Here is a 22,188-nt window from a genome sequence, read left to right on the forward strand (position 1 = left end):
TAATCAAAAATCTTCCAACAAACAAAGCCCAGGACCAGATGGCTTCACAGGTGAATTCTACCAAAAATTTAGGGGACAGCTAATACTTATCCTACTCAAACTCTTTCAGAAAATTTCAGAGGGAGGTAAACTCACAAACTCATTCTATGAGGCCACCATCATCCTAATACAAAAACCAGACAAAGATGCCACAAAAATATCACTGATGAATATAGATGCAAAAATCCTCAACAAAATTCTAACAAACAGAATCCAACAGCATACTAAAAAGATCATACATTGTGACCAAGTGGACTTTATCCCAGGGATGCAAGGGTTCTTCAATATTCACAAATCAATGTGATACACTGTATTAACAAGTTGAAAGATAAAAGCCATATGATTATCTCAGTTGATGCTGAGAAAGCCTTTGACAAAATTCAACACCCATTTATGATGAAAACTCTCCAGAAAGCAGGCATAGAATGAACATATCTCAACATAATAAAAGCCATCTATGATAAACCCACAGCAAACATTATCCTCAATAGTGAAAAATTGAAAGCATTTCCTCTAAAGTCAGGAACAAGACAAGGGTGCCCACTTTCACCACTACTATTCACCATAGTTTTGGAATTCTTAGCCACAGCAATCAGAGAAGGAAAAGAAACAAAAGGAATTCAGATTGGAAAAGAAGAAGTAAAACTATCACTGTTTGCAGATGACATGATCCTCTACATAGAAAACCCTAAAGATACCACCAGAAAATTACTAGAGCCAATCAATAAATACAGTAAAGTTTCAGGATATAAAATTAATACACAGAAATCCCTTGCATTCCTATACACAAACAATGAGAAAACAGAAAGAGAAATTAAGTAAACAATCCCATTCACCATTGAAATGAAAAGAATAAAATACCTAGGAACAAATTTACCTAAAGAAACAAAAGACCTATATATAGAAAACTATAAAACACTGATGAAAGAAATCAAAGATGACACAAATAGAGAAATATATCATGTTCTTGGATCAGAAGAATCAATATAGTGAAAATGAGTATATTACCCAAAGCAATTTATAGATTCAATGCAATCCGTATCAAGCTACCAACAGTATTTTTCACAGAACTAGAACAAATAATTTCACAATTTGTATGGAAACACAAAAAACCTCAAATAGCCAAAGAAATTTTGAGAAAGAAGAATTATACTACAAAGCCACAGTCATCAAGACAGTATGGTACTGGCACAAAAACAGAAATATAGATCAATGGAACAAAATAGAAAGCTCAGAGATGAATCCACATATCTATGGATACCTAATCTTTGACAAAGGAGGCAAAAATATACAACAGAGAAAAGACAATCTCTTTTAACAAGTAGTGCTAGGAAAACTGGTCAGATCAGATCAGTCGCTCAGTCGTGTCCGACTCTTTGTGACCCCATGAATTGCAGCACACTGAGCTGGTTTTAGAAAAGGCAGAGGAACCAGAGATCAAATTGCCAACATCAGCTGGATCATGGAAAAAGCAAGAGAGTTCCAGAAAAGCATCTATTTCTGCTTTATTGACTATGCCAAAGCCTTTGACTGTGTGGATCACAATAAACTGTGGAAAATTCTGAAAGAGATGGGAATACCAGACCACTTGATCTGCCTCTTGAGAAATTTGCATGCAGGTCAGGAAAACTGGTCAACCACCTGTAAAAGAATGAAACTAGAACACTTTCTAACACCATACATAAAAATAAACTCAAAATAGATTAAAGATCTAAATGTAAGACCAGAAACTATAAAACTCCTAGAGGAAAACACAGGCAGAACACTCTCTGACATAAATCACAGCAAGATCCTCCATGACCCACCTCCCAGAATAATGGAAATAAAAGCAAAAATAAACAAAAGGGACCTAATTAAACTTAAAAGCTTTTGCACAACGAAGGAAACTATAAGCAAGGTGAAAAGTCAGCCTTCAGAATGGGAGAAAATAATAGCAAACAAAAAAACTGACAAAGAATTAATCTCCAAAATATACAAGCAGCTCATGCAGCTCAATACCAGAAAAACAAACAACCCAATCAAAAAATGGGCCAAAGAACTAAACAGACATTTCTCCAAAGACATACAGATGGCTAACAAACGCATGAAAAGATGCTCAGCATAACTCATTATCATAGAAATGCAAATCAAAACCACATTAAGGTACCATCTCACGCCAGTCAGAATGTCTACATCAAAAAGTCTACAAACAATACATGCTGGAGAGAGTGTGGAGGAAAGGGAACCCTCTTACACTGTTGGTGGGAATGCAAACTAGTACAGCCACTATGGAGAACAGTGTGGAGGTTTCCTTTAAAAACTGGAAATAGAACTGCCATATGACCCAGCAATCCCACTACTGGACATACACAGTGAGATAACCAGAATTAAAAGAGACATGTGTACCCCAATGTTCATTGCAGCATTGTTTACAATAGCTAGGACATGGAAGCAGGCTAGATGTCCATTGGCAGATGAATGGATAAGAAAGTTGTGGCACATATACACAATAGAATATCACTCTGCTATAAAGAAAGAATACATTTGAGTCAAATCTAATGAGGTGGATGAAACCGAGTGAAGTGAGTCAGAAAGAAAAACACCAAAACAGTATATTAACGCATATATATGGAATTTAGAAAGATGGTAACAACAACCCTATATGCAAGACAGCAAAAGAGACACAGATGTAAACAACAGACTTTTCTTTAAGAAGAAAAGTCTCTGTAACTCTCTGTGGGAGAAGGCAGGATGATTTGAGAGAATAGCACTGAAACATGTATTTACCATATGTGAAACAGACGACCAGTCCAAGTTTGATGCATGAAGCAGGTCACTCAAAGCTGGTGCACTGGGACAACCCAGAGGGATTGGATGGGGAGAGAAGAAGGTGGGGGTTTTGGGATGGGGGGATACATGTACACCCATGGCTGATTCATATCATTGTATGGCAAAAACCACCACAATACTGTAAAGTAATTAACCTTCAATTAAAATAAACAGGTTAAATTAAAAAAATAAAACAACTGTTTTCATAGATAACTGCTAGGGTGAAAATCTTGCATGTAAAGTGGTTATCAAAATGTTCAGCAGAGTAAGCACTGAGTAGCATTTAATAAATGTTGCCATCGTTATTACTGTAAGGCTTAGTGGACCTGACAAACTGCTTTGTAGGTACCCGTGAATCACCCCTTTGGATATGTCCAGAATTACTGGGGAGAGGTAGGACTTTGACGTGGGAATGACCTCCTGCTTTTCCTTAGCTGGCTATAAAGCCAACAGAGAGTTGTTTTCACTTCAAACAAGGTATGGATTTTGCCCTTGATGAATTTATAGTCTAATGTAGGAGACAAATAAAAGTGCCCTCATGGTAACTCAGGATCATGTTTATCTCTGGGTAATAACAAGGGGAATGGAACCATGGGGAGGCTTTAACTGTACCTGTAAGTGTGAATAGAAAAAGAGCTTTGAAGCAAATAGAGCAAAATGTTCAGATTCGTGAAACCTGGATAGTTGATATAAGGTTGGTCTTTATATTCACTCTGTGAGCTTGCTCAGTCTCTAAATTGTGTCTATTTGTGACCACATGGACTGCAACCTGCCAGGTTCCACAGTCCATGGGATTTTCCAGGCAAGAATACTGAGTGGGTTGCCATTTCCTTCTCCAGGAGATCTTCCCAATCCAGGGATTGAACCTGGGTCTCCTGCATTGTAGGCAGACACTTTACCGTCTGAGCCACTAGGGAAGTCCAAGAGTACTGGAGCGGGTTGCCATTTCCTACTTCAGGGTATCTTCTCCACCCAGGGATCAAACCTAAATCTCCTGTATCTCCTGCATTGCAGGTGGATTCTTTACTGCTAAGCTACCCGGGAAGCCCTTATATTCTATATCTTTTATATGCTTGAAATAATTAATGAAATTAAAAGTCCCTTTCTTGTTCCCTACTGCCACCTTCCATGGACTCACAGCATCAATGCCATATTAGCAAATGAGTTTTGTACAAAATCATCTGTTCATTGAGGAGATAGATGATCATCTAGTCTCTTCAGGGAAGTAGGCCTTGGCTGTTTCATCAAAGGCAGACTCTAGAAGTAGAGACAAGGAGGGTTGGATGCAGAATGATATCAAAGTCATCTAACTTCTTCCTTTTCTGTTCCTCAAAAGAGTTATATAACATTTTTGGGGGTGGAGGAGTAGAGGAAGGGGTCATTAATAATCTCTTCATTTTTAGGAACTCTGGAAAGGTACTTTAGGGGCCTCATTTTTTTCTGTTTGGAAAGTACTTTTATTTTTCTAAAGCCACTAAATGTCAGGGTGAGCTCCAGAGGAGAGCAGGAGCAGGGGATAGAGCTGGATGGGCCCTGGGCTGTGGCGGGTGGAGAAAGTGGCAGGGGTTGGAGGAAAGTTTCCTGCTGGGCTGCTTTACAAGCTGGCAGAGATCCAGAGCAGAAGCCCCTCCACAGAGAACGTAGGAGACGGAGGACAGGGCGCTCAACCTGCAGCTGCAAAAAGGAATGCCAGCAATCTGTGGTGGGGCTGAGACTGGGCTTCGGGTGAGTGTGCTTTGTCTCTGCCTATTTAGTTTCTTTCTTTTTCTGCAATCCAAGAACAATTCAGATTTTTCACGGCTTTATTTTCAACTGGGTCTTAGAATGTTTTGTAAAGTAGGCTCAGGAGAAATGAGTTGGGGATAGGGAAATTTGCTTAAGTCAGAGGTTAGTTCAACCCACATAATAAAGGGGCAATAGGAAATAGAAAAAAATAAGATTCATAACTGAAACTCGATAGCCTGGGAGACGTTTTCTGGAGTGTATTTTTTATTAATTATTTTAAATGGAGAATAATTACAATATTATGATGGTTTTTGCCATACATCAACATGAATTGGCCACAGGTATACATTTGTTTCCCCCATCCTGAATCCCCCTTCCACTTCCTCCCCGCTCTATTCCTCTGGGTTGTCCCTGAGCACAGGCTTTGGGTGCCCTGCTTCATGCATCGGCCTTGCACTTGTCATCTATTTCACATATGGTAATACACGTTTCAATGCTATTCTCTCAACTCATCCCACCCTCACCTTCTCCCACAGAGTCCAAAAGTCTGTTCTTTATGTCTGTGTCTCCTTTGCTGCCTGCATGTAGGTTTGTCAGTACCATCTTTATAAATTCCATTTATATGCATTAATATGCAGTCTTTATCTTTATGACTTACGTCACTCTGTGTAATAGGCTCCAAGTTCATCCACCTCATTAGAACTGACTCAAATGCATTCCTTTTTATAGCTGAGTAATATTCCATTTTATACATGTACCACAACATCCTTATCCATTCATCTGCTGATGGACATCTAGGTTGCTTCCATAGTCTAGCTATTGTAAATAGTGCTTCAATGAACATTGGGGTACACGTGTCTCTTTCAATTCTGGTTATCTCAGTGTGTATGCCCAGGAGTGGGATTGCTGAGTCATATTTTTGAGCAAGAAGCTCGGGAATAACTATGGCATATGCAAAAACTGGGGAGCAGAGAAGATGTGGGAATGTTGGTATGCATTCTGAGTCCCAGTTTCTTCAAATGCTGTTCAAGAGCACAAATGAAGACTAGAATCCTCTTTCTGCTCTCTTGGCAATTAGATTGTATCTTTGTATCCAACTTCCAGCAACATGAGCTACATTGGGCTCCAGGAATGATTTAGGGTATCGCTGTGCCCCTCCAGTGTGAAATATCGGCTCTGAATATCCTAATTATAGCCACGAGAATGTCTCTGTGGTGGATAAAATTTCCTATGTTCCAAATACTATTCTATCTACATGGGGAAAAATTGATGTTATTACTGTATTAGCTCTGATGAGTTGAAAAGATAAGAATAGCAAAAATGATGAAAATCTGGAGTTAGTAAATAGGAAAGATCCCAAGAGTGCAAGGACCATTTCAGAAAGATCCTTCAATAGAGTTAAAGGAACTTGTGATATTATGAATTAGGAAGAATGGAAGCCATGTGGCATAGGATTGGGCCATATGGTGCAGGAAGCTGGCAAAAAAGTAGCAAGCACCCTGGAGAGGTAAGCAGAGAGCATGTTCCTGAGAATTAAGGAGGTTAATAGAATGCTCTGTCTGGCTTTCTGCCCAGGCAACTGTTCACCTCACACCTGGGGTCATGTAGCTCCTTATGAGGCTTGGCTCAGGCCAGAACCAGGTTTTTGCCAACAGAAAAATGAAGGTTTCCTGGGCTAGTGCCTTATCATCTGTAATAATGATGATTATAACTATCACATACTTAGAATAGATAAATAGATAGATCGCTATGTTAAGTACTTTAGCTGCAATATCGAATTTAATTATCACAACAGCTCTTAGATATTATTACCTCATTTTATATAAGAGACAGAGGCTTAGGAGGTTTAGTAAGAATGTCACACAGCTAGTGTTCAGTAAAGGAAACAAATGACTTTGGTGGTTTCAAATAGAAAGGGTTTTGCTTTTTATGCATTTTAACTATGAGATACAAGGTGAAGATTTTTTGATATTTATCCTGCTCATTTTAAATGAGGTTTCTGGATCTGCAGTTGTGTGTCTGTCATTAATTTTGGAAAAGGCTGAGCCATTAACTTCAACAATTTCTTCTCTATCTTTCTCTCTTTCTTCTCCTTTTGTTATTCTAATTATGCCTATCTTTTGCAGTTGTTCCATGATTCTTAGATAGTCTGTTTTGTCTTTTTCATTCTTTTTTCTTTTTGGATTCAGTTTTAGAAGTTTCTATTGACATTTCTTAAAGCTTGCTAATTTTTCCTTGGCCATGTCCAGTCTATTGATAAATCCATTAAGGCATTTTTTATTTCTGTTTTGATATTTTTTTATTTCTAGAATTTCCTTTAGATTCTTTCCTAGAGTCTCCATCTCCATTTATATTACCCATCTGTTTTTGTATTTGTCTACTTTTTTCATTAAAATCCTTAGCATATTAATCACAACTATTTAAAATTACTGGTCTGATAATTCCAAAAATCTCTGCCATATCTGAGTCTGGTTCTAATGCTTATTTTGTCTCTTTAGGCTGTGTTTTATTCATTTTATCATGGCTTGTAATTTTTTTTTTTTTAAAGCTGAACATGGTGATGTATTGGGTAAAAGGAAATGAGTTAAATAGAACCACAAAATAATTTTGAGCTTTATTGAGGTACAATGGACAAATAAAATTATAAAATATTTAAAATGTACGTCATAGTGCTTTGATATACATATACATTATAGGCCTTTGGTGCGAGCTTTTACGTTACTTTGACTAAGAGTGAAGCTGGATTTCCTATTTGCTGTAGTGATTATGCTGTCAGAGGCTGAAGTTTCCCCCAGTTCTTGCTTTTGTTTGTCCTACCATCTTTAGGTTTTCCTAGAGGTTCCTTAAGTAGCGTCTGAGGCTCACAGTTCTTTCAGTCATCATCTCCTGTGTCACTCAGAGGCCTCCCCTGGGTGCTGGTGGGGTGCGGAGGGAGGGAAACACTCTACCGTCTCATGATTAGGCCTGCCTTTGAGTGAGCCTGTGTCCTTGACCTACGACCTTCAGGGGTGCTTCTCAGCTTCTCCTCCCTTGCCGTAAGTGAGACAGGACGGGTAAAGGGAGCTGGAGGAGGCACCCGCCCTCCCCAGGTAAAACCCCAGTCCATTACTGTCTTGTAAAACAAGTTGTAATTTTATTTTTATTATTATTGGTGGTGCAGCATGTGGGATCTTAGTTCCCTGAGCAGGGATTGAACCTGTGCCTCCTGTCATGGAACTGTGGAGTCTTAACTCCTGGACCTAATGCAATTTCTTTTGAGGGCAGACTTTGTTAAGGGTAATAGAGATCTCTCGGCATATTTCAAAATGATTACTTCTCCCTCTGTGGGAAGAACTAGCAGACTCCTCTCTGATTTTCACAGTAAGAAGCCTTGTGGGGCTCCTGGATGTAAAGCTTAGGAAAGTGTGGGAGTCACTTTCCTCAAGACTGGGCCTCCCTGGACTTTCTAACTCTCAAACTAGTCTATTCTGAGCCTCCAGCAGTTCCTCAATCACAGCTGCAGTGTTCTGACTAACACGCGCTCCAGCTCGTGGTGGGCTTCATAGTGACTCCTGTGTGGGCTTCTGGTCCTAGTTAAGCTCTAATTCTCTGTATTGCCTGCGTTTCTAGTTTTGGAGGCAACAGTTTGCCCCATGACTTTATTCTCTGGTGGATCTAAGAAGGGTATTTGGTTTTCAATTTATTCTTGTTGTGGGCATAGAGTGACAGCATTCAAGCCCTTTACATGTCAACGTGGAGACCAGAAGCCAACAGAAAGGGATTTAATACAAGGGATTAGAAGCACATAGTATCTTAGGGAAGGCCGAGTGATTGGAAGTTGAGGGCTGCCTTTGAACCTGAGAAGGCAATGGCACCCCACTCCAGTACTCTTGCCTAGAGAATCCCATGGAGGGAGGAGCCTGGTAGGCTACAGTCCATGGGGTTGCAAAGAGTTGGACACGACTGAGCGGCTTCACTTTTACTTTTGAACCTTTGGTTTCAAGCTCTTGCCACTGTAACTGTAATCTAGAAGTCAGCAAGATGCTGTTGTCATGGCCTGACTTTGTTAAGGATAACAGAGATCTCTAAACATATATCGAAATTGTTACTTTTTCCTCTGTAGGAAGAACTAGCAGATTCTTCTCCCAAATGCCTCCATCCCAAAGTCGACCCAGTACTGCTGTGTGGAATCTGTCAGTCTGACCTGCTTGCCCACAATGTCTAAGCACCGGGGCAGTCAAGTCACCAGTCCCAAGTCTAATAACTGTACTCTGTGTGGTTTTTCTTTACTCCAATTTGCCAATCTCTACCTTGTATTACAGTTTACGCTATTGGTGCTTGTGCTATTTCCTGATATCTGACCCTGTATATCTTGCAATCGTAGTCCATATGTCTGTTTGTCCTGGACAGCGTCCTGCCTTCCTCTGACCATTCCTTCCAGTCCTGTGAGAAGATCCCCACACCTACGGCCTGTTTGCCAGGATCTCCACTTATTTCTTTCCCAGAAGATTTTTCTATGTACGACACTCTCTTTGAATGGGAAAAGACTCATGACGTGTTAAGTAAAAAGAGTATATTTTCAAATGGGATGTCATGAATAATCCAAATTTTACTTGTATTTGTATGTACACATGGTGGGGTATGAAGACTGGAATTATACATATCAATATATGAATAGTGATTATCTCTGTGTGATTGAGTCAAGATAATGTTATTTTCCTTTTGATACAGAAAAAAATTTTAAATTCCACACTAAATATGTACTACTTCTGAAAAATGTGAAAGACTATCTAGTGAGCATATTGAAGATTTTGATGTTAATTGGCTTATTTTCTGTGTTTCATAGCCTAGAAATTTCCATTTTTCCCCAGAAGTAAACCAAATAGAGAACCAATAACAGAGATGCACTCTGCCCTTGGCAATCTGCACGGGCCAATTTCAAGGTACATCACAGTCCATCCCCACTCCTGCTTCACTTATACAACAGAGCTGTCAAAATAACCCCCTGAGATAAGTGGAGACATGGCTTTCAATACCATCAGTCAGTGATGATTGAACTGGTTAGGATATCATTGTTTCATTTTGTAAACTGCGTTATCTTCTAGTGCCTCCTAGTTTTGAGAATTTCTTAAATGACATGAAGATGTCAGTATACTGCACAGGAATGGGAAATTTAAAAAAGAAGTAGAGGGATCCAGTAAGATCACTTTTGGTGAACTATGCCCTCACCTCACTTGAAGGTCAGAAAAAAATTTAATAATCATTGTTTATTGAGCATTTACTATGTGCCAGGAATTGCTCTAAGCATTTTACAGGGATGGTCGTGCTACTATGACCTCCATTTTTATATAGGGAGAAACCGAAGTACAGTAAAGTTCAGTGTCATGTCAAGATAAGATCCTCCACATGCAGGCATGTCTCCCATCCAGTTTCACAAGCCTGGGGAGCTTATCAATTATTCTATACCAAAGTCACAGGAACTAAGATCGTTTGAATAAGGCACTTAAGAAGTGCCCCTAAGTAGAGGCTGCTCTCAACAAATGTTGTCATTTGTACTCCCTGAGGTAGAGGCCTTTGCAAACCTAACATTTATAGCTGATCAACAAGGCCACCGAAGCTAAACAAATTACTCAACAAGGTGATTTTGGAGTCAAATACCAGAAATTTCTGTTGTACCTGGGATATTCTATGTGTGTGTTTTAAAATCAGATTTCAAATTCAAGAATTCTAATAATTGATTCTAATTTTGTTTGTGAAATAAACAAGGATGAATATCATCTGAAGATGAACTCAGAAAGTTTTCCTTTCAGTAAAGAGATGAAAGGAAATACGCTTCTCAGGCAACTGTAAAAGTGCCTTCTTCCTACTCAAGAAAGGACATGAAAAACCCGTAAGACTCTTTCTCAAAAAAAATAAATAAAATCTTTCAAATACCCAGAATTACTTAGTTTCTAACGTTTACCCCCTTCCCCTCCAAAAGGTGGCACTTTGTCACATACTCAACAAAGACCCTCTGTGTTGTTAAACTTCTGGTAGGAGGGCATCATCCGTCATCTCAAGTTACTATTGGTTTCTGACTGAGTCAAAGATGATACATAATGATGAACACAGGCTGTTTCTTCTTACTCTGCTCTCCAGATGAGTTAGAGCAGTGCTAAGACACAATGTGTGAGAGGACACTGAATTCTCAAGTGCTTACAGACTAAAACCCGGGTCATCTGCAGACCATAAGGCCAACAAGGCAATCACTGCTGTTATCAGCAGCGTCAAGAAGTTCTACAACCACCTCTATATCCTGTCTTTTATGTAGTATTGATCAAATGTCTCTATGGTGAGCCTCTTACAAGGATAATACCAAATCCTTAAAGAAGCCACCGTGTAAGGAGTTCTGCTGTCTTTTGTTGAGTTCACATGTCCCTGGACGTGTCTGTGAGCTGGGAAGACTGACTTTAAATACCAATGCCCTGCTTCTTCTGCCATAGGGGAAGTTGGATTATGCTTTACTATCCTGGCTGCAAAGACTGACATTTTATAGCTGCCTTGAGTCATCTTTCCCAGATGACTAAATAGACATTTGTGAGTTTCTCACACTGTCTCTGTCTTACACTGGGTGTGTCTGAGGAATTTAAATAACCATGTGTATGAGTTATCTGCTCCTAAAAGATGCCTTGTGTGGGAAAATTACATTGTTCCTCAGTGCCTTTGAGGGCTCAATAATAAACAAAGTGAATTCTAAAAGGAGATCTTCACATTACCTTAGCCATATGAGAAAAGGTATATCAAAGAAATTGTTTCTGTGAGAGTATTAGATAGAACCTAAGTCTGGGAGCCTGGAATTGAGTGAGACTGTGAAATGAATGCTAACTCATGTAGCTCATTATTCTATACTTATCAGACACCCATCACATGCTACCCTGGAGAAGGAAATGGCAACTCAATCCAGTATTCTTGCCTTGGAAATTCCATGGAAAGAGGAGCCTGGTGGGCTACAGTCCATGGGGTCACAAAGAGTCAGACGTGACTGAGTGACTGGACACACGTACATTACATGCTAGGCTACTTGGTATACATCATAAATGCATTTATTTTAGGTGGTAAGAGACCCAGGCATCTTGATTACTGCAGAGAAAGGACTTTATTGGGCTTTGGTATACACCTGACCAAAAAAACCCCCACATAAAACAGTGCTAGTTCATCTCAAACCTGTGCAATAAAATCACCTCTCTGAGCCAGGTGTTTCAATACTTTTGTTTCTCGGAATTCTCTAGTTTCTTTAATCCCAGTTCAATCATCTTCAGGGCTTCCCTGGTAGCTCAGTCAGTAAAGAATCTGCCTGCAGTCCAGGAGACCCAGATTCAGTCCCTGGGTCAGAAAGATCCCCTGGAGAAGGAAACCGCAACCCACTCCAGAATGCTTGCCTGGAAAATCCTATGGCCAAAGGAGCCTGGCATGGGGTCACAGTCTACGGGGTCACAAAGGTCAGACATGACTTAGTGACGAAGCCACCTATCATCTTCAAGCACATGGTCACACAAAAGATAGCACAGATTCTTAAGGTAGGGTTGAATTTAACTCACTAGGTTTTTTTTCCCCACCATGTCCCCAAAAGTTTACTCACAGGATTAGGCACGGCTGTCCTGGGCTCGAATCCTAGCTCTGTATCCTAAGCTGGGCTGACCACTTAACCACCTGAACCTCAGTTTCCTCATCTACCAGATGATTAACACCACCACAGCGAATGCCTGTATGTTGGTGGGAATTACAATAACAGGCAATCTTTTAACTGAGTTTTAAAGGATGAATAGGCTTTCTCTAGGCAAAGAAAAAAGATATTCCAGGAAGAGGGAATGTCATTTGTTTTTATGTGTGTAATATTTATTATTTAAAGCTACACTTTAAGGAGTCCTCAGATGATGTGGTTAGGATTACGTACACATCCAGGGTGTGTACACTGCCATTTAATCATGAGACTGTACTCTAGAGGAAGCTACTGCAAGGCTTCAATATTTTTTATCCCTGATTATCACTACAGGAGACATATAATATCCATTGTGCTAAATAAGTAGCCACTAATTTCATATATAGTAACTCAATAATTCCATATATATGGGATTATATATATTATGTTATATATTTATTATAATATATATATTATATAGTTACAAATACATATGTATTTGTATGTATGTATACATATACTATGCATACAGTATATATATGTAACTATATATATAACTATATACATATTTATAGTTATTCAGTTACTAATATAAAATTAGTGGCTACTTATTTAACATAAAGGATATTAGAAATGTTCCTTCAGTGATCAGATTACTGGCATTCAGTATATGTGTACTGATGAGTATACTTTGGAGACATTCCTACTTTGCATGAATAGAATATAGAAATTTAGCAAGATCTTTTTTACTCTTAAGGATTGTACCCCAGCTCTGATTGCCAATCGGTTCTGGGTTTAATGGCTTATTCCTTGATTCTTGGTTGCCAGAATCTGAGTGGATAGTTGAATCTGGTACCAGGATTATTTCATTGCCTCAGGGAAATTTTCAAGTAAGATAATGTAGACAAAGATCTCACACTTCAGTGCAGTTCAAGTTAAACACATGATTTCTCTGTTTTATGCCTGCTTACTAATAAGAGTTGTGGAAGAATCTAATCAGAGACTTGCTTTCATTATAATTAAGTAGCTGAGTTGTGGGAGAGTAGTGGACCTACTTCGAATATTTTCTGGGGCTGTCATTGTCTACCAAGCGCACCTAAGAGCTGAGCATGGTCAAGTTGCCTTAGGTTAACTTGGAGCAGATGTAAGGGCAGAGAGGGTGAGAGCATCTGAGGCTTGGGAATAGCCAGGGGTTTAGTCTGTCTGGAGCCTGGGAACATTGTGTGGGCGAGAAAGAAGTGAGTTTAGAAAATAAGTTTGGGGCCACCTGGTGGAAGAGCCTTGTATTTCAGTCTAGTTAGTGCAAAGGCAACATCAGAAAATTTTGAGAAAGAGGACTTAATGTGTTCAGACTTGTGTTTAGAGTCATCTCTGGCTGCCACGTGGAGGCAGAGAGACCATTTTGACTAGGGAACCAAGATAAATCAAGACCTACGGGCCAAACCTGCCTGCCACCTGTTTTGATACTGCCTGAGAGCTACGAATGGCTTTTATACTATTATGTGGGGAAAAAAAGAAGAGTACTTCATGATACATGAACTAATGTGGAAAAAATCACCTTCAGTGCAGGCACATGTCTCCTATAAAAGGCCAGTAGGAAGGCCTTGATGCATATGTGCATCAAGGGAAAGCTCTTCTTATGAGAAAAAATAAAGCTTTTTAACTACAAATAATTGAAAATTGAAAATAATAGCCCTGGATCTTTTCCCTTTCTGTACATTCTATTTTTTTTTCATCCAGTTTTATTGAGCTATAATTGAATGGGATATAGAAATTTAGCAAGATAGTTTTTACTCCTAAGAATTGCACCCCAGCTCTGATCCCCAATTGGTCCTGGGTCTAATGGTTTATATAAAGTTAAAATGTATGGCATAATGATTCAACTTTACACTATGACATGATTATCACAATAAGTTTAGGGAACATTCATCATATTATATTGATACAGAATTAAAAAATTTCTTTTCTTGTGATGAATTAAATTGTTTTTCTTGTGATAAGAACTCAGGATTTTACTCATGTATATGTGTATATATACATATATACATAGATATGCATATATGTAAAACATTTGTTGTTGTTCAGTCACTAAGTTGTGCCCAACTCTTTGCAACCTCATGGACTGCAGCATGCAGGCTCCTCTCTCTTTCACTATCTCCAGGAGTTTGCTCAAATTCATGTCCACTGAGTCAGTGATGCTATTAACCATCTCATCCTCTGTCAACCCCTTCTCATCCCTGCCCTCAATCTTTCTCAGCATCAGGGTCTTTTCTGATGAGTCAGCTCTTCACACGAGGTGGCCGACATACAGGAACTTCAGCTTCAGCATCAGTCCTTACAACGAATACTCAGGGTTGATTTCCTTTAGGATTGACTGGTCTGATCTCCTTGCTGTCCAAGGGACTCTTAAGAGTTTTCTCCAGCACCACACTTCAAAACATATGGCAGGGTTAATTATATTTATCATGCCGTACATTGTATCTCCAGTACTTACTTATCTTGTAACTGGAGGTTTGTACTTACCGACTGCATTCATCCAATCTTCCCTCCACTCCACCTCTGGTAACCGCAAATCTGGTCTCTCTTTTTATGAGTCTGTTTCTGAAGTATAATTAACCTACAACACTATGTTAGTTCCGGTTACATAACACAGTGATCCGGTATTTCAATGCATTTCAAAATGATCGTCATAATAAGTCTAGTTACCATCTGTCGCCACAAACATTATTATTGACTATATTCCTCACACTGTATGCTTCATACGTGTGACTCATTTATTTTGCAGCTAGAAGTTTGTACCTTTTAATCTCTCTCGTTTCTCTCTTCCCTCCCAGGCCCCCTCCCCTCTGGTAACCACCTTTTTATTCTCTGTATCTTTGACTCTATGTCTATTCAAGGGTTTGGCCTTTTTAGATTCCACATATAAGTGAAATCATACACAATTTGTCTCTGTCTGACTTAGCATAATACCCTCTAGGTGCATCTGTACTGTTGCACAGGATAAGATTGCCTTCCTTTTTATGGCTGCTGCTAAGTCGCTTCAGTCGTGTCTGACTCTGCGCGACCCCATAGATGGCAGCCCACCAGGCTCCCCTGTCCCTGGGATTCTCCAGGCAAGAACACTAGAGTGGGTTGTCATTTCCTTCTCCAATGTATGAAAGTGAAAAGTGAAAGTGAAGTTTTGTGGCTGAGTAGTATTCAATTATATGCACACATATCTACGCATGCACGCCACATCTTTATCCATTCATTTGTTGACCTACTTTGGTTGCTTCCATATCTTGGCTAGGGTAAATAGTTCAGCAATGAACATAAAGGTGAATGTATCTTTTCTAATTAGTATTTGGATTTTCTCTGGACAGTACCCAAGGGTGGCATTGCTGGTTTGCGTGGTAATTCCATTTTTCATCTTTGAGGAAGCTTCCTACTGTTTTCCAGAGCGGCCGCATATTCTCACTCCCGATGTCAGTGCACGAGGGTTCCTTTGTCACCACGTCCTCTCCAACACTCGTTATTTCCTGTCTTTTTGGTGATAGCCACTCTGACAGGAATGAGGTGATATCCCATTGTGGCTTCTATTTGCATTTCCCTGATGCTTAGTACATACATTCTATTTTTAAAATAAATCTTTAGGGACAATGACAGGAGCCATTTGTGATATTATCAGTCGGTGTGATTCTGAAGACATCTTTTTTTCCTCAGGAAAAAAAAATAAATTCAAATTCTTAAGTCTTCCTGGCTCACAGCCAAGTCCCTTCATTTGCATATTGTCCGTTGCTGCTTCTGGACTGTAACAGTGGGGTCGAGCGGCAGTCACAGGAGCCACATAGCTTGCAAAGCCTAAAATGCTTGCTCTCTTGCCCTCTACAGAAAATATTTGCTGGGCTCCTTAAAAAACTAAAAATAGAGTCACCATAGGATTCAGAAATCCCACTCTTGGGCATACATCCAGAAAAGATGAAAACTTATAATTTGAAAAGATACATGCACCCAATGTTCATAGTAACAGAATTTACAGTAGCCCAGAAGTGGAAGCAACCTAAATGTTCATCAAAAAAGAGTGGATAAAGAAGATGCAGTGTATGTATATATATGTATATCTATAATATGAATATAATATTATTCAACCATAAAAAATGACATAAGGCCACTTGCAGTGACATGGATGGACCTGGAGATTATCATATGAAGTGAAGTAAGTCAGAGAAAGACAAATATTATATGGTATCATATATGTAGAATCTAAAAAAAAAAAAAGATGCAAATAAACTTATTTACAAAACAGAAATAGACTCAGACAGAGAAAACAAACTAATGGTTACCAAAGAAGAAAGGCGGGGAGGGACAAATACTACATATGAAATAGATAAACAACAAGGCTCTACTGTATAGCACAGGGAGGGATAACTAATACCTTGTAATAACATACAAGATAGGGACCTAACATGGAATGTTAGGTCCATGAATCAGGGAAAATTGGATGTGGTCAAGCAGGAGATGATAAGAAGAAACACCGACATCCTAGGAATAAGCGAACTAAAATGGATGGAAATGGATGAAATTCATTCGATGACCATTATATCTACCACGGCAGGCAAGAATCCCATAGAAGAAACAGAGTAGCCCTCATAATCAACAGAAGAGTCCAAAATACAGTACCTGGGTGCAACCTCAAAACTGATAGAATGATCTCGATTCCAAGGCAAGTTATTCAGCATCACAGTGATTGAAGTCTATGCCCCTACCACTGATGCTGAAGAAGCTGATCAGTTCTATGAAGACCTCTTAGAACTAGCACCTAAAAAAGGAGTTCTATTCATCATCGGGGATTGGGATGAAAAAGTAGGAAGTCAAGATATACCTGGAGCAACAGGCAAACCTTGGAGAACAAAGTAAAGCAGGACAAAGGCTAACTTAGTTTTGCCAAGAGAACACAAGTAAACACCCTTTTCAACAACACAAGAGAAGACTTTACACATGGATATCACCAAAGAGTCAATACTGAAATCAAATTGATTACATTCTTTGCAGCCGAAGATGGAGAAGCTGTAGATAGTCAGCAAAAGCAAGACCTGGAGCTGACTGTGGCTCAGATCGTCATCTTCTCATAGCAAAATTCAGGCTTAAACTAAAGAAAACCGGGAAAAACACTAGGTTAGCCAGGTATGACTTAAATCAAATCCCATATGAATTCGCAGTAGAGGTAATGAATAGATCTAGTTAACATTGTGTCTGAAGAACTGTGGACCGAGGTGGGTAATATTGTACAAGAGGTGATGAACAAGCCATCCCAAAGAAAAAGAAAAGCATGAAGGCAAAGTGGTTATCTGAGGAGACTTTACGAATAGTGGAAGAATGAAGAGAAGTAAAAAGCAAGGGAGAGAGGGAAATGAACGTCCAATTAAATGCAGAGTTTCAAAGCCACCAGGGGCTTCCCTGGTGGCTCAGACAGTAAAAGTGTCTGCCGGCAATGCTGGAGACCCAGGTTCAATCCCTGGGTCATAAAGATCTCCTGGAGAAGGAAATGGCAACCCACTCCAGTACTCTTGCCTAGAAAATTCCATGGACTGGAGCCTGGTGGGCTCCAGTCCACAGGGCCACAGAGTCGGACACGACTGAGCAACTTCACTTTCACTTTCAAAGAACAGCACAGAGAGACAAGAAGGCCTTCCTCAATGAACAGTGCTTAATAACAGAAGGAAACAGCAAAAGGGGAAAGACTAGAAGCTCTCCAGGAAAATCGGAAACATCAAGGAAGCATTCTGCCCAAAGACGGCCACAACAAAGGATAAAAATGGTAGAGACCGAGTAGATGCTGAAGAGGTCAAGAAGAGATGGAAAGAATACACAGTAGAACTGTATTAAAAAAGATCTTACTGAACCAGATTACTACAGTGGTGTAGTTAGTCACTCAGAGCCAGATGTTCTGGAGTGTGAAGTCAGGTGGGCCTTAGGTAGTACTGCTGCTAAGAAAGCTAGAGGATGCAATGAAATTCCAGCTGCTGCTGCTGCTGCTAAGTCGCCTCAGTCGTGTCCAACTCTGTGAGACCCCAGAGACGGCAGCCCACCAGGTTCCCCCGTCCCTGGGATTCTCCAGGCAAGAACACCGGAGTGAATTGCCATTTCCTTCTCCAATGCATGAAAGTGAAAAGTGAAAGTGAAGTCGCTCAGTCATGTCTGACTCTTCACGACCCCATGGACTGCAGCCTACCAGGCTCCTCCGTCCATGGGATTTTCCAGGCAAGAGTATTGGAGCGGGGTGCCATTGCCTTCTCTGGAAATTCCAGCAGAACTATTCAAATCCCTAAAGGAGGATACCATCAAGGTTTTGCATTCACTATATCAGCAAATCTGGAAGACTCAGCAATGGCCACAGGACTGAAAAAGGTCAGTCCTCATCCCAATTCCCAAGGGTAATACCAAAGATTGGGCTAACAACTGGACAACTGCACTCATCTCCCATGCTAGTAAGATCATGCTTAAAATCTTGCATGCTAGGCTTCAACATTATGCAAAGCAAGAACTTCCATATGTCCAAACTGGGTTTAGAAAAGGAAGAGGAACTAGAGATCAAATAGCCAACATTCACTGGATTATAGAGAAAGGAAGGGAATTTCAGGAAAACATCTATGTCTGTTTCATCAACTACACTAAAACCTTTGACTGCGTGGATCATGACAAACTATGGAAAGCTCTTAGAAAGAAGGGAATACCAGACCATCTTACCTATCTCCTGAGAAACTTGTATGCAGGTCAAGAAGTAACACTTAGAACCCTGTTTGGAACAACTGATTGGTTCAGGATCGAGAAAGGAATATGATAGGGCTGTCTGCTGTCGCCCTGTTTGTTTAACCTGTATGCTGAGCACATCATGATAAATGCTGGGCTGGATGAGTTACAAGGTGGAATCAAGATAGGCAGAGAAACATCAACAACCTCAGATATGCAGACAATACAACTCTAATGGCAGAAAGTGAAGAGGAACTAAAGAGCCTCTTGATGAAGGTGAAGGAGGAGAGTGAAAGAGCTGGCTTAAGATGAAATATTTTAAAAAAACTAAGATCATGGCATCCAGTCCCATTATTTCATGGCAAATAGAAGGGGCAAAAGTGGAAGTTGTGACGTTTCCTCTTCTTGGGCTCCAAGAAGAAATCACTGCAGATGGTGACTGAAGTTATGAAATCAGAAGATGATTGCTTCTTGTCGGGTAAGCGATGACAAACCTAGACAGTGTATTGAAAAGCAGAGACATTATCATGCCAACAAAGGTTTGTATAGTCAAGGCTTCCCGGTGGTCATGGATGGTTGTGAGAGCTGGACCGTAAAGAATGCCGAGCACCAAAGAACTGATGACTTTGAACTGTGGTGCTGGAGAAGACTCCTGAAAGTCCCTTGGACAGCAAGGAGATTAAATGAGTCAATCCTAAGGGAAATCTTCCCTAATGTTCACTGGAAGGACTGACGCTGAAACTGAAGCTCCAGTATCTTAGTCATCTGATGCGAACAGACAACTCAATGAAAAAGTCCCTGATGCTGGGAAAGACTGAGGGCAGAAGAAGAAGAGGGCATCATAGGATGAGATGGCTGGACGGCATCACCTATGCAATGAATATGAACTTGGGCAAACTCCAGGAGATGGTGAAGGACAGGGAGGCCTGGTGTGTCATGGGGTCACAAACAGTTGGACACAACTGGGAGACTGAACAACAACAACCTATAATGGAAAAGAATCTGAAAAAGAATGTGTGTGTGTATATATATATATAAGTGAATCACTTTGCTCTACATCCAAAACATTGTAAATCAACTATACTTTGGCAAAAATAAAAAGAAAATGTTTGCTGGTCCTCAAGTTAGACCATGGTTGTCATAGTCCATGTGACAGGTATGCCTGTGGAGGAATGGGAGAAGAGCTCCCTGGGTGCAATGGTAAGGACTTAGAAGAAATGGACTGAATTTTGCTGACAACTCCTCATCCTTCTCACACATCTTTCAATGCTATTCAGTGAGGAAGAATATTTGGGAGAAGAAATGATCTAGTAATATCGAGGGTAGACAATAATTTGACTTAGGCTTATTGACTCCGAACTACTTGTGGAAAATATAGGAAGAGGAAGCTCAGACATATATCTTGAGGGAAGCTGGGGCTGGTGATACAGATTTGGAATTTATTAATTCAAGATCCTCTTTGAAACTCTTGCAAGGGCAGAATGGAGAGACAGTTGGCATAGACAGAATGTAAATCAGAAGAGATAAGGGGGAGGCAATAGCTCTGAAAATCTCAAATATTTTGAAGTTAGACAGAGGAAGATAAGCCAGAGAAGGAAAAAAAAGCAGGACAGTGCTCTAGTAGAAATCAAAGATGAAGATCTCTTGCTTCAAGGAAGGAATGACCTACAGTTTCAAATGCTTCAGAACGGTCCAATGAGCTGGCTAGTGAAATGGACTCACTACACTCAGCAATGGGTTTGTTACTGGCCATTGTACTAACGTTGAGGATTGTCTACTTATTACTTTGACTTGAAAGTCTCATGGGTACCTCAAAGTCAACATGTTCTAATTGAAAAGTGAAGTTGCTTGGTTGTGTCTGACTCTTTGTGCCCCATGGACTATAGCCTACCAGGCTCCTCCATCCATGGGATTTTCCAGGCAAGAGTACTGGAGTGGGTTGCCATTTCCTTCTCCAGGGGATCTTCCCGACCCAGGGATCAAACCCAGGTCTCCCGCATTGCAGGCAGATGCTTTACCGTCTAAGCCACCAGGAACTCATTGTTTTCCTGATGAAATCAGTGTTTTCTCTTTCAGTGATGACACTGCCATCTCTCCAACTATTTACCTGGAGACCTGGGGTTCAGCCAGGACGTGTCTTGATTCTTCACCCCAGAGTGAAGAGTCTCTCAGCTGAACTCCTATAATGACGTCTGAGCTGTTATTTCCCATCTGTCCTGTTTCCTCCAATTTATGCTGCACCCATAGCCAGACTGATCCTTTGAAAAGAAAATCTGTCAGATCACATCCCTATCTAAAGCCTCCCCCCACCTCACTTTCCTAAAAGTAAATTTCAAATTCTCAACAGGCCCAAAGACCCTCAGGATTCATCCATTGTGTGTCCCATCAACATAGTTTTGTACCATTTCCCCCTGAGTCTCTAAAGTCACACTAGCCTTCTTCTAGTTTCTTGAAAGATGCCACATTTCTTTCTCCCTTACCATCTTCACACCCACTCATCCCTTAGGCTGGAATCTCCCCTCACCACCTGCACCCCACCTCTGCCCCCAGCCTGCCTCTTCCCCCGCTGTGTAGCGAATTCTTCTGAGTTCTTTCTTTATTAAGTTACGCTTCTTCTTCAGGGAACACCCCACTTCCTCAGTCTCATCTGGCCTCCCTTACCATGCTCTCACAGCCCTGGATCCTTTCCTTCGTGGAGAAGAGTAGGTATTATTTGGTGTCTGTTTTCTCTTCATGTAGTCAGGGGCTACATTTATCTGGCTCACAGCTGCAACCCTAGTGCCAGGGACAGACAGTGCCTTTTCACTGAGAAATTCCCTGTGAAATGACCGCATGTGGTAGGCATGCACAGAGGGTGAGTTTTATAGGTTTGATAAGTTTTCCATAGACTCAGATCCCAAAGGGAAGGAGTCTAACAGTCATGGCGAAAGCAGATTCAACATGGCAAACAAATTCAAAATAAAGATGTTTCAATAGATGGGAAAGCTTAGATATATTTGCAGAATAAAGCAAAGTAATTCAGAGGAGAAGTGAATTTCTGAGAGAGTGGTTGAGAGAGGGGCTAATTGGTGAAGCAGGGGAGGAGAGGGGACCCAGAGATCAGGTGAAAAGGAGGAGAGGACTTTGGATACTGCGTGGAAGTATAGGAGGCTTGGACTCACGATGGATAATTGTGCACATATTTTAGAAACATTATATCAGGGATTTTTTTTTTTTTTTTGAGACACAGG

At 40.4% G+C, this 22,188-nt stretch overlaps 1 non-coding gene across 1 annotated transcript; it reads right to left on the reverse strand.

The window, feature by feature from the left end:
* Positions 1-3,692: 3,692 nt before the first annotated feature.
* On the reverse strand, positions 3,693-3,764 carry TRNAC-ACA. Its single transcript has one exon. It is a non-coding gene; the product is annotated as a tRNA-Cys (tRNA).
* Positions 3,765-22,188: the final 18,424 nt, after the last annotated feature.

Source organism: Bison bison, unplaced genomic scaffold (assembly GCF_000754665.1).
Source record: "Bison bison bison isolate TAMUID 2011002044 unplaced genomic scaffold, Bison_UMD1.0 scf7180017864146, whole genome shotgun sequence".
Lineage (NCBI taxonomy): Eukaryota > Metazoa > Chordata > Mammalia > Artiodactyla > Bovidae > Bison > Bison bison.